An 18,175-nucleotide genomic window follows, 5' to 3' on the forward strand; every position below is an offset into this window, starting at 1 on the left:
ATTAGGGATATGGAACAGCTTCCATACGAGGAGAGGTTAATAAGACTGGGACTTTTCAGCTTGGAAAAGAGACAACTAAGGGGGGATATGATAGAGGTCTATAAAATCATGACTGGAAAGTAAATAAGGAAGTGTTATTTACTCCTTCTCATAACACAAAAACTAGGGGTCACCAAATGAAATGAAATTAATAGGCAATATTTCTTCACACAACGTACCGTCAACCTGTGGAACTCTTTGTCAGAGGATGTTGTGAAGGCCAAGACTATAACAGGGTTCAAAAAAGAGCTAGATAAATTCATGGAGGATAGGTCCATCAATGGCTATTTAGCCAACATGGGCAGGGATGGTGTCCCTAGCCTCTGTTTGCCACAGACTGGGAGTGGGTGCCAGGGAATGGATCACTTGGTGATTGCCTGTTCTGTTCATTCCCTCTGGGGTAAGTGGCATTGGCCACTGTCGGAAGACAGGATACTGGGCTAGATGGACCTTTGGTCTGACCCAGTATGGCCCTTCTTATGTACTGCTGCATACTGCTAAGTAAGTGGGGAAATTAGGTAAGCCAGCCAGGCAAGCAGCTTTCCAATGGAGAGTGTATCATATTCTGCAATGCAAAGAAAACATTTTGAAGTTGAGTCATTTGTAGACAGAATTTGTTCCAGTCTTCAACTATAAAGATAATTTGGATCCAAAATTTGGAACAAGCGTGTACTTAGAGGGGGGGAAATATTTCAGTTGACTAAACTATTGTAAGATATCTACATACATACAATATTGATGGAACAACCTCAAAAGTTTTATTTAAGAGAAAACATCAAATTTTCACGTAACTGCAATTTATTAATTGTCTCTGGATTCATGTGTGCTTTATAAGAAAAAAAGCAATAGTTCATACTTCACATTAAAAAACCACAGACACTGCATCAGAGAGGCCAAAGGAGGCTGGAAATCCTCATGAATTTATTATGGGAGACAGAACTGAGCTGTCCTTCATTTTCTTTTTTTTATTATTATTTTTTTTAAGAGAGAAAAAGCTGAAACTTGACAGATACTTAACTAAAGCAGACAGTACAGCCTACTGGAAAAATATATTAGCACTTAAACAACACCACATTTGTTCTGATATTATCAGCCAATCTGCAAATGGTAACGGAGACTTGTGGGCATTTTCCCCCCAACTAAAATATGTTTTTGCAGTATGTTTTCACCTTGGATATTAGGCCATGTCCTTAGTAAAGAGATAAATTATATTTATAAATGTTATATGAAGTTGAAAAGGTAATAGCAAGGAATATCTACTCTACTTAAAAGCACCAAAAGGAATTAGTTACATGCCCCAGATATAACAAAATGCTGCCAGACCTAACCTATCATTTGGTTTACAGTACAATTTCTTGGAAATTCTCAAGTCCCTTCTAACACCGTATCTATGGAATCCTAACAGAAACTTGTTCAGGTGAAAGAATAATATTTAATGTCATACTCCCTCGAAGTTTATATGATCTATAGTCCCATTTTATACCATCACTTAGAACATAGCCCTGTGATTTCTTTATTTTTCAAATATTTCACTAAGCTATTTCTTGCATTTGGTATTTTACATTTACAGATAGACATATTAGGAAAGTTTGCCAAAATCTGATCATTAAAATCTCACAGAACTTTCTCAAGATCAGGATTCTTATACACACACAATCCTGTCTAAATTCAAATTTGGTTAATGAAATTCTGATTATGCTATTCTATATAGGCTTTTATACTGTGCTCATCACCATAGTATCTAATCACTTAATTGAGGCACTAACATTCCTGAACTCCAGCTTTATATTCTCTGTGCGTGTGTGTTTACACAGCATTTTGAAATATTTTAGACTGAAAAGTACTACTCACATACATGCAAGACTGATACAATAAAATTAATATTCAGATACTTTCGTGATGGGGTCACATAATATAACACATGAAACAATAATGTATCTAGTTATGTTATTTTATATCTTTAAATACTTGAAAAATTAGTTCATGCTGTAAAGAAAAGAATATGAAGTGAACATTGAATATGACATTTACAGCATTCCAATGGCAGTGATTTCTGATGGGCTATTTCTCAAAATGTCTGTCATACATGTTTACTTTTATTTTGTGCAGACTTTATGAAGAAAATTCAGTGCACTAACTGCCTCTACTTTTTTACCTGAAGTGTTTAAGTATGGATGAAGTTAGTTACATTAGGCGTTGTAGATGGAACCATAGGGCCATCTAGTCCTAATATCTGTTTTACGGACATTTGATTAGTATTACCATAGGAAATTTCCCACACGTTAGTTTCATTTTTCAACTAAGATACTCTGACATTGGCTACCTATCACTTTTGGTGGTCATGAATAGGTGGGAGCATAATCTTATGAGGATGTTTGGGAAAATACTTAATAGCAAAGTGCTTGGATTAGAAATGCATCTACTCTGGTGATCTCTTTTCTAAGATGTTGAATTGGTTTCCAAAATGTCTGTGATATCTGGCCTGATCACCATGCATGGTAGAACTTTGCCATAGTTTTAAAAATTATGTGCTTTCTTTCTGTGTGACTACAAAAATGTGTGTTTAGTGAGGTATGTGAAATTAACAGGTTGATTTCCACAAGACAACTGCCTCCACAAACAGATAGTAATAGTATTACACCAAAAAGTTATGATCAGTCAATAGGCCTGTTTTGATATAATGCTTATAATGTAATATTGCATTATATATATATATATATATATAAAGATTTTGGGTGGAAGTTCTGTCAGATCACACATGGAATTTTTCCTTTCTAGCTTGTTCACACAGTTTCAGTTGGACTCAGATTATTTTCTCGTTTACTCTTAATAAACTCAGTCTGAGTAGTTTTTCTAATTTACTTCACAAGCAAGGATGACTACCTGTCATAAATTTTGAAGGACGTTGCTTAATTTGTGCCTTTTATCCCAACTTGTATCTAATATGGAATACTCAAACATTTGATCAGATAAAAAATTTGTTTTCAAGGCATAATATGAAGGATTATATGCTGTGATAGACATGTATGATTTCTAAAACTCTGTGGCATGGAGTACCTTAAACTATTTTCCTCATATTTTTATACAATTGTTCTATTTATTTTAAATGAAGCTGTTCCTCCTAATAAGAGTACATCTATTGACTAGTTAGTAAAGACTATAAAGTATATAGCGCCCAATACTTGGTTCAAACACACATAACCAAGGACAATGGGCCAGATTACCAAGTATTTATATGCCTAAAGACACAGATAGGCACCTAGTGAGATTTCCACATCTGCATCTTTAGGCATATAAATACCTTTGTAAATCTGGCCCAATGACAAAGGTAATAATAATAATAATTAATAATGTGAGTTTTGTCCAAGCAAGGACTGAATAAGGATGTAATCACTGGGTCCATTATGAATATAGCCTGAAACCTTTCATTTTAATGAAATTCTGAATGTTCTAAATCCATTATTTTCTAGAATGGCTAAGGTTGTTGATCTCATAGTGACCATCCCTAAAAGAATGCTAAACATTAAAGAATTACTGTCATTTAGACAAACGTATAGAAGCACACAATACATTGTAGTATACATTTAATTACAAATGACAAGTTATTGGATATCCAATTTTGTTGCTGATCATTCCATTCTCATTTGAAGTTGAGACAGGAATAACTAACACATCAGGCTATACTATTATTATATCATCTGCAATAAGGTAGAGCATTAAAGGCCCAATCAGGATCAGGACACCCATTGTGGTAGGCAATGTACAAATAGGTAGTAATTGACAATATTATCAATGTGAAATAATTACCAATAAAGGGATTCTCATGTCTCAGCAAAGTTGGCCATATGGTATGATAATACACACTTTGAAGACCTAGGTCATTATGAAACAGCTGTAGAAAACATTTCCCTCAAATTTCTACTGAACACCTTCTCAACAAGACTATATACGGTAGTAAAGAGATTAATTAAGCTGGGTCCATACTGTACTATCAAATTTATTAATAACATATGAATTTGAAAGCTAGAACATGGTATCTTTGTCACAAGTTAATGGGAGTTTCCCCTAACTAAGGAGTACAAGAGCAAGTCTTCTTTCTTAAAACAAAATTCAATTTTTAAATAGGTTAAATATTAAAGACAACAGTGACCAGTAGAAGTTAGCACCAAAAAACTACTGATGAAATTATGCTGTTGTTAATCCTTCCTGGGGAGGTAAAGGACATTTAGAAGTAAATGTTTAAATACATCCACTTTTCGTGCAGTTTTAAATGAATGGGAGAATCAGGTTAGAGAAACAGGTTGTCAAAAGTCTCTACTACAATATAACCAATTTAGAACAAAACTATGATTTACATAAGAGAAACTGGATACAGACAAGCGTGTTTAAAAACCCTTTTAAAAACAAAAACACAAACTAACCAACGCCCTTCTTTAATTTTTTCCCAACTTCTCCAGATACAGGACTTCTGAACAAGCTATTCATTCCATTTCAAAGGTACAAAGAAGATCCCAAAGCTAATGTGTGATCCAAAGCCACTCAAACCTCATCCAGGGTGTAAAAATTGCAAGTATGTGATGAAGTGTCCAAAGAAAGAAGAAAAGCAGTTCCTCAGTTCTGCATCACTTATCAAACCAAGAAGCTAAACAAACTTAAATTAGAAAAATCAGTTCTAAACAAAGGAAAGACATATACTGGAAGACGGGGATTAAATGAGAGATTATGGAAAATATTGGACTTTATCCACCATAGGGTATATATAGGGTGAGTGCCTTAACATTCTTCCAAATATTAGCAGTCCCAAACAAACCCTAGTGCAAGTTACAGCAACCTCAGTTCTGCTCTAACTTTGGCTATCAGCAGGGCTTACTCCAGGCACCAGCTTAACAAGCAGGTGCTTGGGGTGGCCAAGGGAGAGGGGCGGCACCTGCGGCAATTCGGGGGCGGCAGGTCCCTCACTCCCTCTAGGAGCGAAGGACCTGCCGCTGAACTGTCGCCGCCGATCGCGGCTTTTTTTTCTTTCCCAATTGCCGCCGCCGATCGCAGCTTTTTTTTTTTTTTTTTTTTTTTTTTTGCTTGGGGCGGCAGAAATGCTGGAGCCGGCCCTGGCTATCAGATATTGGCCTTCACAGGATCACTCTACTGGCCAGGAGCATTGGAACACATTGTACTTTGGTCCCAACTCAACCCCCATCCCAGAATGCCCCTTCCTGCTGGAGAAGGGGATAGAATTGGCTGACAGAGCTAGTACTTCATCTACACTAGAGGAATCCTTAACAGCTACCTTAAGCGGTGTAGGGTCTAAAACTGATCTCATTCCAGAGGCCAGGGCCGGCTCCAGGCACCAGCCGACCAAGCACGTGCTTCGGGCGGCACCTTGTAAGGGGCGGCCAATCTTGGGGTGGCGGGTGGCGCTCGGGGTTTTTTGTTGTTGTTGTTTTTGTTTCGGCACGGCGCTGGGGAGGGGTGTTTTGGCAGCGCGGCGCTTGGGGGTTTTGGGGTTTTTTTTGGGTTCAGCGCGGCGCTCAAGGGTTTGTTTTTGTTGTTGTTTTTGTTTCGGCCGGGCAGCGCTCGGGGGGGTGGGTTGTTTTTGTTTCGGCGGCGTGGCGTGGTGCTCGGGGGTGTGTGTTTGGGTGGCGTGGTGCTGGGGGGGGGGTGTTTTGGCAGCGCGGCGCTGGGGGGGGGGGGTTGGGCGGCGCGGCGCTCTTTTTTTTTTTTTTTTTTTTTCCGGCGGGGCGGCGCTCGGGGGGAGGTGTTGGGGGGGGGGGGCAGCGCTTTTTTTTTTTTTTTGCTTGGGGCGGCAAAAAAGTTAGAGCCGGCCCTGCCTGAGGCTTGGCTTTATTAAGATAGAAATTAACAATAAAAGGTCTGGGAGGAGAAGGCCTTACCTGCTCTGCGGTCCCTCTCAGGCTTTACCTTCTCACTGGCTTCCTGGAGAAGGATCCTTCTCTCCTGCAGCCTGACCACCACCCCTTGCCTGGGCTTCTGAGCTCCTCTGAACTTGCTCCTCCTGCTGGAGCATGCTCAGCAGGCCTGTAAGGGCAGGGCTTCCTGGCCCCATTATTGCCTTTTAACCCCTCGGGGCACAGGGTGGGGTTTGTATACTCCATCACACCTTTTCTTTAATGCAAATGCATGGTAATCACACAAAAATGTAGGATTTTCATATAAACTAAGCTTTTCACACTAAAGCATTAGCTAACTTTTTCCTCGTCATTGATAATAACTTGCTCTAATAAAACACAACTTTTTCCAACTGCACTATAACACAAAAACTTAGTTTTTTACATAAGGAATATTGGACTTTTTTACATTTTGAGTTAATTTGTAGAGATTTATTAAGGTAAAGAAAAAAACATACTGTACTAAATATGTGGTGATCATTTCCTTTGTAATTTCCATCCCCCCATCTTGTACAATATTCCATCAGCGACATTTTTAGTTTTTTGGTTTTTTTTTAATTCAACCACCACAAAAAGACTCTCTGAATATGGGGACTGTGACGGCTTTTTAAAATGTATTTTAAAGTGAACCTTAATATTGATGGAAGTGGCTGGATTGACGATCCAGGGGTGCCACTAGAATGGTTTTCACCTCCCCTATAATGTTTTTATACTGTAGTGTTTTTCTTACAGTATTCTTATATATGAGATACTTAGCGGTTCCATTTTTTTCAATTGATTAAGGGGAGAAGAACTGAAAGTGGGTGAGAGAGGTGAAAGAGAAATGGGGAGAGAGACAGAGGACTTGGAGGAAAGAGCGTGTGAAGGGGAGATAAGAATACCTCCACTCATCTTCATGGTTGATGCCTGCAAGTTACATGACCAACAGCTTAAGTGGCCTGCAATGGGACTCAAGAAAATCCATATCACAAACATGCAAGTATACGGAATATCCCAAATATGTATACTGTTTTATTGACAAGGATGGGGATCAGGTAGCTATTTTAAGGCCACAGATGATACTGTATGAGTGTAAGTGAAAAAGAAGTTATCCATTTGGTGTGTATCCAAATTTTTGCTGAATGAACACATTAATAAATTGAGACTTAGAACTGTGTTCACATTGCATCAGCCCTTCTTTGATACACCACAAACTGCATAAGATAAGACATATGCCTGAAGTTTAGCTTAAAATTATTATGAGAAACCAGATTGTTATCTGGCTTGTCAGTTATGAGGCCTGTGCGAGTTTAAAAAGGACCATCTGCAGTCTGAGATAAGGCATGAGGTTCTCTCTCATTTGCTGCAGTATTTAAAAAAAAGTCATTCTATCAAGTTAGAACATTTGGCAGCAGTGAATACAAGGCATTTTTGATAAATTAATAAAACCTTTCTACCCAATCAAGTCTCAGTCTCTGGAGATGTGAAATGGCCATCTAAGCTGTTTTTGGAAAGCTTGTGTTTTGGCATCAACAGCTTTGCATGGTGGATTATTTCACAGCTTTTATACATTTTTGCATAGAAAAAAGCTTCATGATATGTTAGTTTTAAATTTGTGTTACCTGTAGATTATATACATGTGTACACACACATACACACACAAATATAGGTATAAAATCATATGAGAGAGACAAGGTGATTGAGGTAATATTTTCTTTAGTGTTGGATGGCTGTCATCAGGTTTTTTTATAGTTCTTTTGAGTTTCTAACTTGATTTCCAGGTAAGTTTCCTGATTTTTTTTTTTTCTTCCAGTGTGTGGGAGTATGTGATGATGTCCTGTCTGAGATGGTCACTTCTGGAATGTGTGAAGTACAGTAAGTGGTTCCTCAGTTTTTCTGAAGTCCTCTGCAGAGTTGTTCAGCATATTTGGAGTTATATACATGGTCAACTTCTTTGGTCCAATAAAAGATATTACCTTACCCACCTTGTCTCTAACATCCTAGGACCCACATGGCTACAACATTGCATAAAATCATATAAAGTATTCCTTTACAATTCCTCATTTCTTTCTCTACTTTCACAAGCTCCACATCACAGTAATTCTACTTTCTTCAAAAGGGGAGCTGGATGTCTCTTCAAGATGGCAGCCCAGCTTTCCAGGCTCCTTCAAGATTAAGCTAAAACCCGCATTTTGCCACACAAGTCTTTATCGTATAAAACATTCTCTCTACTCTCCCAACCATTTTTTGCTGCAAAACCAATGCCCAACTTTCAGTAAGTCACTATAAACAGTGTAGTGGACTTGGTTTATGACAAGAGAAACACACAACCCAGCTGTTTAGAGTAACAGGTTTGAACCCTGTACCCAACTCACAATCTTCAGAAGCTGTTAAAAATAATTTTTTTTAAAAAGGCTGAAGTCTTTTACAATACATTTCCAATCTAGGCAAGAAATTCAAGTGTTCCGGAATACAATTTAGAGATGCAGAGTCCAGGAAAAGGTCTTTGATAAGAAGACAGGATATTTGACCTGATTGAAAAGGAGACTTCCAAAATCTTTGAAGATATTGACAAAGTCAAATTTGAACCTAAAAGCCAGAAGTACCCAAGGCTCTGGCTTTTTTACTAAAGAAAGTGCAGACGATTTGTATTCCTTAAAAAATTCTCTTTACTATGCTTGTAATGCATGTTCTTAGAACAGATCAAAAAGTTTGTGGGAGCATTTGCGGGTTTTTGCCCAAGTATAAAAGTCTTTTTCTGACCTAATGACTCAATATACAGAGGTACATATTATCCACAACTTACAATTAAGTTAATGGAAGTTTATCTGGATACAGAAACACCCTTTCATCCCTCCTAATGAAGGGAAGAAGTGTAGGAGTCGTCCCAGGCCATAGTCCCTCATGGGAGATGTAGTCTGGCCAGAGAGCCCAGCCCACAAGGGAGAAACGGAGCATAAGGCACCCAAATTAAAACTCCCATGAGGCATCGCAACCCAGGGTGCTGAGAGCCATTGAACCAAACTGTAAATCCCATATATACTGGAAACCACTTCAAGCCAGGGGATGCTGCACCACCCCCCACGCTCTAGTTCTAGCACCTATGATCACAACACCATTTTGAATCTAAATATTTCAGGATTTGGCCAAAATCCAAAAACATTTTTGGTTTTCAGCTGAGTTTTTTGACAAAATATCAAAATTTTCCAAAGAAAGTAAACACTTCTTGTGAAAAATCAGTTTCAATGGGAAATTTTTGACCAGCTCTAGTATGAGTCCCATACATACCAGCTAATGATTGTAAATGTGTCATTTTATAATGCTAAAATTGTTCTTTATTAATGTTAATTAAAAGTTTTAAAATGTATTATATGGTCACAGAACAAGTACTGCCTTCTATTGAACTTCACAGTAATTTGCAGTAATAGAAATAAATTAGTGGGAATATTGAAAACTATATAAATCCATCTATAATTTTTGGCTAAATTACAGCAGAAGGAAAAGTTATTAGTAATAGTTATCTGTTTGTTTGGAATTTTACAAGACACAGAGAAGGACACATCCCTGACCTAGGGAGCTTACAATTGGAAGCCCAGAACTGCCCCCTCTGCTTCCACAAGTGGAAATGACTCTGCTCCAGCAGAGCTCTTCTACTGGTCATATAAGGAAAGGAGGGAATGCCACCTCTGCACATCATCCCTCCCAATCCTGCAATCTTATGGAAGTTCCTCTCTTGGAGCTTTGGAGGGTCAGTGATTCATGGGATTTTGGAGTGGAGCTGGGAAGAGTAGAGCAGGGCAACAATTATGCTCCTTGGCATTGTCCCCTACTAAGCCCACATATTTTCAAGTAAAAATATAATGCTTTCAGCAGCACACTGGTCCCCTCTGTTGCAGATGGGTGGGGAATCTGGCTCAAAGATAGGGATTCTGCTCCTATTTATAGCAATGGCAAAATCCTCATTGACTTCAATGACAGTAACGTCTAATGGAGCTATCTGACATATCTGTGGATGTATGAGAATATTATAAGCTTGTGAAGATCATGAATCTAAATGTCTTGGCAATAAAAATGAGCTAGAGGAATAAATGTGTATGGAAAATAATATGCTGATGCACATCTTCTTTAAAACATTAGCCAGCTGTATCTCCTGATGCACCATGGTATAATTAATGTCTTAATTGATTTGCCTGGCATTAAGGAAGAGGGATAAATTGAAAGACTCAGGCCCAGATCCCCAAAGGTATTTAAGTGCCTAACTGATTTCAGTGGGAGGTAGGCACCTAAATATCTTTGAAAATCTGGGCCTCGTGATTTTCAAAAGATAATGGAGAAATCCTAATGAACTGTCATGGCAGATGAAAGTGGGGTAGAAAAACATCTCAGCAAAGTTTAGTACAAAATAATAGAGGTGTCATACTCAACATCCACTGCATGTACTATAGGGGCAAGTAAGTGACAATAACAAGCCCAATGAGACATTATTTCTATATATAAACATCTAATGGATGTGGGTTTTACTGAAGTCTTAAGACATACCGTAGATGCAGTAATCATAGTTTATTTTTAAAATTACAGATTCTCATCCTAAAATGTTCTATTAAACCCATAAATTAGTATTTCATGTCAGTGTAACAGAATTATAGTTCATCATCATAAAATATGGCTAAAATGTTATTGACAGAAGGGGATTATTGATTCATTTGAAACCTACTGTACATACATACCAAGTCACGCAAAGCCTCCAGATTCTCTGCTTCCAACAATACAAACAGAGCAATTATTGAATGCTACCACTGTTTGGGTTAGCATCTCACCTTTTAAAGTTTACTTTAGGGCAGCAGCAATCAATGTCTTTCTATATGGACCTGATTCTACTGTGTTTTCTTCGCCATATTTCCCCCCTAAAATTTGCACCAATGGTAATAATGTCGGAAATACTAGCATAGACAATGTGCTTGTAGTTGCTGTTGTTCTAACGACCATGGCATCTAGATTGGCTTTGAGCAGGGTTAGGAAACATCGTGGTCAAAATGTTGATGGGTGCACACAGAGCTCTGTGAACACAAATGTTTCTGTGTTGCTGCTACTGGTGGAGCTGCACCAGAGTTGGTGGGAGGAGGTCTAGCTCAATGAGAGTGCTCAAAGGAATGCTCCAGGAAGGGCATTTTGGCACCTTTGTTGTATGACACATACAGTTAGTTCTTCATCAATTTCACCAGCTCAGATGGCCAGTAGGATCCTTCAGGTGACCAGGTTTACAAAAACCAGGACAAAGCACTAATTGCTTTAAAACTGATAGAGACGGTCTCTGAAACTAGGTAGGCCTGGCTCTTAAAAGTAACCATATGTCCTATTTATGTATAAAACCAGAGATTATGCTGTTCATTTACATTATCGGACAATGGTGTATATATTCACAGCAGACAACAGTGAATTAAATTTTTGGTAGGGTAGAATAGGAGACAGTTGTGGGGTAGAGGAAGGGAAAGAAGTAGTTGATAGCAAACTTTTATGCAGTCTTGTTTAAAGAGAGTGGGTGGTGGGGCTATTACACTAGATGACTGCAAGATATGTATGTACAACATGAAGGTCTTCTGATGAAATCATAACTACACGAGTGAAGCTTGAGTTGTTTTCTTTGTGATATAACAGAATCCTGATGTAAGTGTATAACCTTATTCAGTTTTCCAGCATAATGTTTATTTTATTTGATGGATAGCACACAGCGGTAAAATAAAAACACGTTTATGAATTTACTCAAACAAAATATCCCACGGTCTTTGAAAAATTTGGGGATGTTTTCTGCTCTCTAAATTCAGAACTAAAGTCACTAATGGGTTTTTGTCAATCAGTGTGATTTTTACATCTGTCAATAAACATACAGCTAATAGAATTTTAATTGTTTTTAGAAGGTTAATGAAACATTTTTACTTTTTTATAAAAAAAGTCTATAAAAATGGAATATTGCGTATTTTAAATTGTCATGTAATTTTAACTAATGATGTTCTGGTCCAGAATGTTTTATTATTTTTGTATTAATTGCACCAATCATTGGTAGGTGAACTTTGGGTTTATATAAAAACCTAACATTTTGCATTGTTCTTCTAAACTTAAATAATTTAAACCTCACGAGTATCCAAAATTGGACAAAATATTTGACACTTCTCCCACCAAAATAACAGCTAGTGTTAGGTGGTATTCCAACAGTACTGGTTGGCTTTGATCACAGATGGAAACTAGAAGTGAAAAAAATATATCCAAACATTTCAAAACCTTAAAAATTTAGTTTTAAAAATGCTTGAAGCTTTGGGGGCTATTCTTTTATCTGAATTGTTTCACCTATCACTAGGATCCATAAAGACATGCAATTAACTAGTTTTAATTCTCTAAATGTAACCAAAATGCTGCATTTTTTCTCTTTTTGGTAATAGTTGGAATATAAAATCATGCCATCATTACCCGATTTAAAGAGAAAAAGCACAGATTGTGGTGTTAAAAGTTCTGAAGCAAAGTCGCTATACAAAATTATTAAAATACTTCACACTTTAAAAAAACGTTGAAAATCACAGCAGAAAGCAGTTGTTCAAGTAATGAAATATTTGCCAAGTAATTTCCTTTTTGAAGTGCATTGTGGTTTGTTTCCATTTCTTTCTAATTGCACAGATGGTTTAATGTAAGTGGTTAAAAAAAGATATAATTACAGTATTTTTTGATAGTATATAATCTTGGAAGATATCCCCTGGTAGATATCCCCAATTATTTGTTTGGTGTGTCTGAATACACCTCTACCTCGATATAACGCTGTCCTCGGGAGCCAAAAAATCTTACCACGTAATAGGTGAAACCGCGTTATATCAAACTTGCTTTGATCCGCCGGAGTGCGCAGCCCTGCCCCCCGGAGCACTGCTTTACCACGTTATATCAGAATTCATGTTATATTGGGTCGCGTTATATCGGGGTAGAGGTGTACTTCGCTCCTAGGTGACACCTGGAACTTTACATAATTAGGGGATAAAGCCATATTTCTCTGAACCTGAAACACAAAATCAGTGGTATTCCAAGTCCAATGAGTACCAATGGCATATCAGCCAACTGGGACAAGGGCAGTCTAGCCTAGAGGCCAGAGTGGTCGGCAGGCATCCTGGTTGGGGTCAGAGCCATAGTCAGTAGACAGAAGCCAGGGCCAAGGGTCAAACCAGAAGGCAGAAACCAGATATCAGAGTTGACAGTCACACTGGAGTCTTTAGTCAAAAAACAGAGCCAATGGCCAAATTCGAGGTCAGGAACTGGAGCGAGCAGGGTATCAGGTAAGAACTCCAGTTGCTTAATGTAAGTAACCTTCTTTTACAGTTCCAAGCCAGCTCCTTCTTCTAGCTAGCACTTGGCCCAAAATGATCTCCCTTAGCTTTTTCTAAGGATCATATTATAAATGCTTCTGGCTGTCTCTGGAGCCTCATTGATGCCTTCTTTGTGAGATTCTGTGGCAATGCTGTCCTTCCCGGTCACACATGCCTTTAGGCAACACCCCTCAGATCCATAACTCAACTCCCACTCCAGCCTTGCATATGGCATGTGTTTTGGGCAGTGGTTTCTATTGATTCAGTTGTGTATTCCATAAAGGAGTTTAATTGCTTTTTACATTTTTCTTAAATAAACTGCAGTTGTTGTACCCACCAGCTTATAGATTCAAAGTCCAGAAGGAACCATGGTGATCATCTAGTCTGACTTCCTGTATAACACAGGCCAGAGAACTTCCTTGAAAAAATTCCTAGATTATATCTTTTAAACAGTCTTGATTTAAAAATTGCCAATGATAGAGAATCCACCACTATCCTGGGTAAATTGTTCCAATAGTTAGTTACCTTCCCTGTTAAAAATGTGCCCCTATTTCCAGTCTTAATTTGCCTAGCCTCCAGCCACTGTATCATTTTGTATCTTTCTCTGCTAAATTAAAAGCCCATTGTCAAATATTTGTTCCCTATGTAGGTATTTATAGACTGTAATCAAGTCACTCATTTGTCTTCTCTTTAAGATAAATAGATTGAGCTCTCTGAGTCTGTCACTGTAAGGCATGTTTTCTAATCCTTTAATATTTCTCATGGCTCTTCTGTGAATCCTCTCCAAGTTATCAACATCCTTCTTGAATTGCAGACACCAGACAGGACACCATATTCCAGCAGCAGTCACACCAGTGACAAATACAGAGGTAGAATAACCTCCCTATTCCTATTGGAGCTTCAACGAGTTTTCACCTAATCTCCAGCATAACAATACCTACTATATTGTAATGACATGTCAGGAATCAGGGTCTGCAGCAGAGCTAGTCTCCAGGCAGTCTCATCAGTACAGCTGATTAGCCACACAACCTGATTGGCTGCAGAGGCCAGCAGGCTGGCTCTTAAGCCAGCAGTAGCAGCAGCTTGTTGGCTTCTCAACACTCACACCCAGGGCTTAAATTCTATGGAGTATTTCCAGGAGCCCTCCATGACCTTCAGCCTCCCCCCAACATTCTGTAAAAACTCCAGGGGGGTTGAAAATATTTACCGAAGCTCCACGCTGGACAGCTCCAGCTCATACACACCACTGTGCCTGCTCCTGCATTACCTGGTTCCTACTGCTCCTGTCTTCCACTCAGTCTTGCCTCTGTCCTGCCTCTGCCTTGAACGGCTCCTTGCCCAATACCCTTCTCGCTCAAGGTCCTGCCCTCTGGTTTGACTCTTGGCTCTGGCTTCTGATTAGGGACTTTGGCTCACCCCTTGGTTCTGCTATTTGGTTTATGCCTTCCAGTTTGACCCATGGCTTTGGCTCCTGACTATGGCTCTGATCCCAATCATTAGGCCTGCTGCCTGGACCATCCTCATCCTAGTCAACTGACAAATTGAGAAGCCCTTAAAATTGAGGCTGGGGCTCTCCATGCCAGCATGGACCCTACTAAGGCCCCACTGGAACTGACAGATGTCATCCAGAACCTGCAGGTGCAAGTAACTGCCCTGCAATCACAGAATGTGGCCCTGCAGGCGCAGGTTGCTCTGCTGGCTCCTCCTACTCTGCCCCTCCTGAAGATGAAGATTCCGCTGCCCAACAAACTTGATGTTGATTGGGACAAGTTTCAGGGGTTCCTGAACCAATGTTGGCTCCTGTTCCTCCTATGCTCCCAATCATTCCCCATGGACCTGGCCCACCTGGGTCTCATCTTATGTTTGTTGACCATTGTTATGCTTCAGCCCCACCACCTGGGGCTCAGGCTTCAGCGCCGCCGCCTGCAGCTCAGGCTTCAGTCAAGGCTCACAAGTGAAAAACAGGCTCCAGTATCACACTGAAATGTAAGTACACTGTTTATATTCCAATCTATTTATTTTATAATTATATGGTAAAAATGAGAAAGTAAGCAATTTTTAGCAATAGTGTGCTGTGACACCTTTGTATTTTTATGTCTGATTTTATAAGCAAGTAGTTTTTAAGTGAGGTGAAACTTGGGGTACACAAGACAAATCAGACTCCTGAGAGGGGTATAATAGTCTGGAAAGGTTGAGAGCTACTGGCCTAGAAGGACCAGGCAGGATAGAACTGTAGTCTGATGGCTCAGTTGAAGCTGGGCAATGAAGTCTCTCATCATGTGGAATCTGTCCTGGCAGAAGAATGTTTTGGCTGCAATAAACTTTGGAATCACTTCAATGAATTTTATAATTTGTGTTGGAACTAAAATGGACTTTTCTGGTGCAGTGATAGTGTGGGTCTCTACCTAGATTTTTTGAGAGTATCAGTGACTCTGGGTAAGAATATACAGCCAGGTTATCAAGGACAGTATATTTGGAGCTAACGGATGGGGAGCAGGAGGAACTTCTGCCTCTTGATGGAGCCAACGATGCTGAGTTAGGCTGGATGGCGAGCGCCAGTACCAAGTATTTCATCTTGCTGTGGTACAGTACCATTGGTCCAGTCGACAATTGCTCCTTTGCTGGTACAGGGTCAGTCCCAGAATCCCATCTCTTCTGAGGTCAGCAGTTTTGGGACACTCTCTTAGCTTTCAGTACTGGTGGTATGGATCATAGAATATCAGGGTTGGAAGGGACCTCAGGAGGTCATCTAGTCCAACCCCCTGCTCAAAGCAGGACCTAATCCCCAACTAAATCATCCCAGCCAGGGCTTTGTCAAGCCTGACCTTAAAAACCTCTAAGGATGGAGATTCCACCACCTCCCTAAGTAACCCATTCCAGTGCTTCACCACCCTCCTAGTGAAAAAGTTTTTCCTAATAGCCAACCTAAACTTCCCCCACTGCAACTTCAGACCATTACTCCTTGTTCTGTCATCTGCTACCACTGAGAACAGTCTAGATCCATCCTCTTTGGAACCCCCTTTTAGGTAGTTGAAAGCAGCTATCAAATCCCCCCTCATTCTTCTCTTCTGCAGACTAAATAATCCCAGTTCCCTCAGCCTCTCCTCATAAGTCATGTGCTCCAGCCCCCCAATCATTTTTGTTGCCCTCCGCTGGACTCTTTCCAATTTTTCCACATCCTTCTTGTAGTGTTGGGCCCAAAACTGGACACAGTACTCCAGATGAGGCCCCACCAATGCCGAAAAGAAGGGAATGATCACGTCCCTCGATCTGCTGGCAATGCTCCTACTTATACAGCCCAAAATGCTGTTAGCCTTCTTGGCAACAAAGGCACACTGTTGACTCATATCCAGCTTCTCGTTCACTGTAACCCCTAGGTCCTTTTCTGCAGAACTGCTGCCTAGCCTCTCAGTCCCTAGTCTGTAGCAGATACATACTCCCTGTGAGCGCCTGACACTCACATATTGAGGTGCAGAGTTTCACTAAATTTGGAGGGTATAGAGGAGGCAGTTCTCTTCTTAGAAGCCTTGGGATGGGGATTTCCCTGCTTCTTATGAGGGTGTTTGATCTCCCCCCCCCCCCCATCTTTGCCTGTTATAGTCCTTAGGTCTGGTATCTGATGGTCCAGAGCCAGAGTGTGTCAGACCAGGAGGGACACCCACTACGTGCCTCTGGCCAATGTGCAGGGAGGTCAGACTGGGGCTCATCAACCACTCCCTCAGGTGTCTTCAGAGCCAGAATTCACAAGATGGCTGGGTTTGAGGTAGAAAAGAATGAATGCAAAACAAAATATTGCACTGGAGGGGATGTATGACTCCCCAAGGCAACATACTCAAGAGTTGTATAAATCACTCCCTGGGAAGACCTGTGGGGGCAGGCCATGCAGGACTTCAAGCCAGGGATCTTAGGCATATTAAGTACACCCAAAAGAAAGGGGTAACAGAGGAGGAATGGCCCTCTGATTCCAAAAACACTTATCTCACTAAGTACTAAAACTATCTAACTACCTAGAAGAGAGTAGAACCATTTACCAAAAAAACTGATTTAGAAGCAGGAATGCTGAGGGGTTCTGTCTCAGACTATGGTCAGCAGAAAGGAAATAGGTCTGCACTTCCCCTTATGCCCTCGGTTTGGCACACGAGGAGGCATAAGGTACAGGTATGGACCAATGGACACTGCTAGTGAAAAATCTTCTGGTCTCAGGCACATGGAGCTCATGCACACCTTCAGTGGAATACACATAGGTGATCACCACTCAAAGAAGCAGCAAAGAAACGATCACCAGTTGTTTGACAGCGACACAGGACTTTATATTCATTCTTTATAAATAAAGAGGACTGTATCAAAGACATACTTGACTCCAGCATCAATTTCTCTCCCTAATGGAACAACTCACAAGACCCCAAATATTGGCTAACTGCTTGGAGCAAAAGGGGTAACAGTATATTTGAGATAAACATGAGTAACAGATAGGTCACTCTGACAGCATCATGTAAATATGTTTTATGAACACTAGTATGCCCAGTCCGCCTAAACAAAATTAATGCATTATATGCCACTCTGGAACTTGGGTGGTGAGAAACTGTTAGCAAACTAGTTCATATTTTAACATTAACTGAATGTTGCTGAAAATAACAGCGCATCTGATGCAAAATGTATTTTCCAGATAAGTAAAATATGCTCAGTGTTTCTTGGCAATAGCTCACTAGAGCCTAATCCACAACTTCCTGTCTATGTAATCAAAATCTCAAAGGAATATGGCCTCACTGTACCAGCTGGATTTAAGCTTTATCTTCAGATACTGTACCTCAGTATTTACATTTGGGTGTTTTGTTTGGAAAGAACGCTGCAGATTACAAAGCATTACAAAAATTTGACTCCTTTGATCTTGTAGACCAAAAGTTTTAAATGGTC

This window comes from Emys orbicularis, chromosome 3 (assembly GCF_028017835.1).
Source record: "Emys orbicularis isolate rEmyOrb1 chromosome 3, rEmyOrb1.hap1, whole genome shotgun sequence".
In the NCBI taxonomy this organism is placed as follows: domain Eukaryota; kingdom Metazoa; phylum Chordata; order Testudines; family Emydidae; genus Emys; species Emys orbicularis.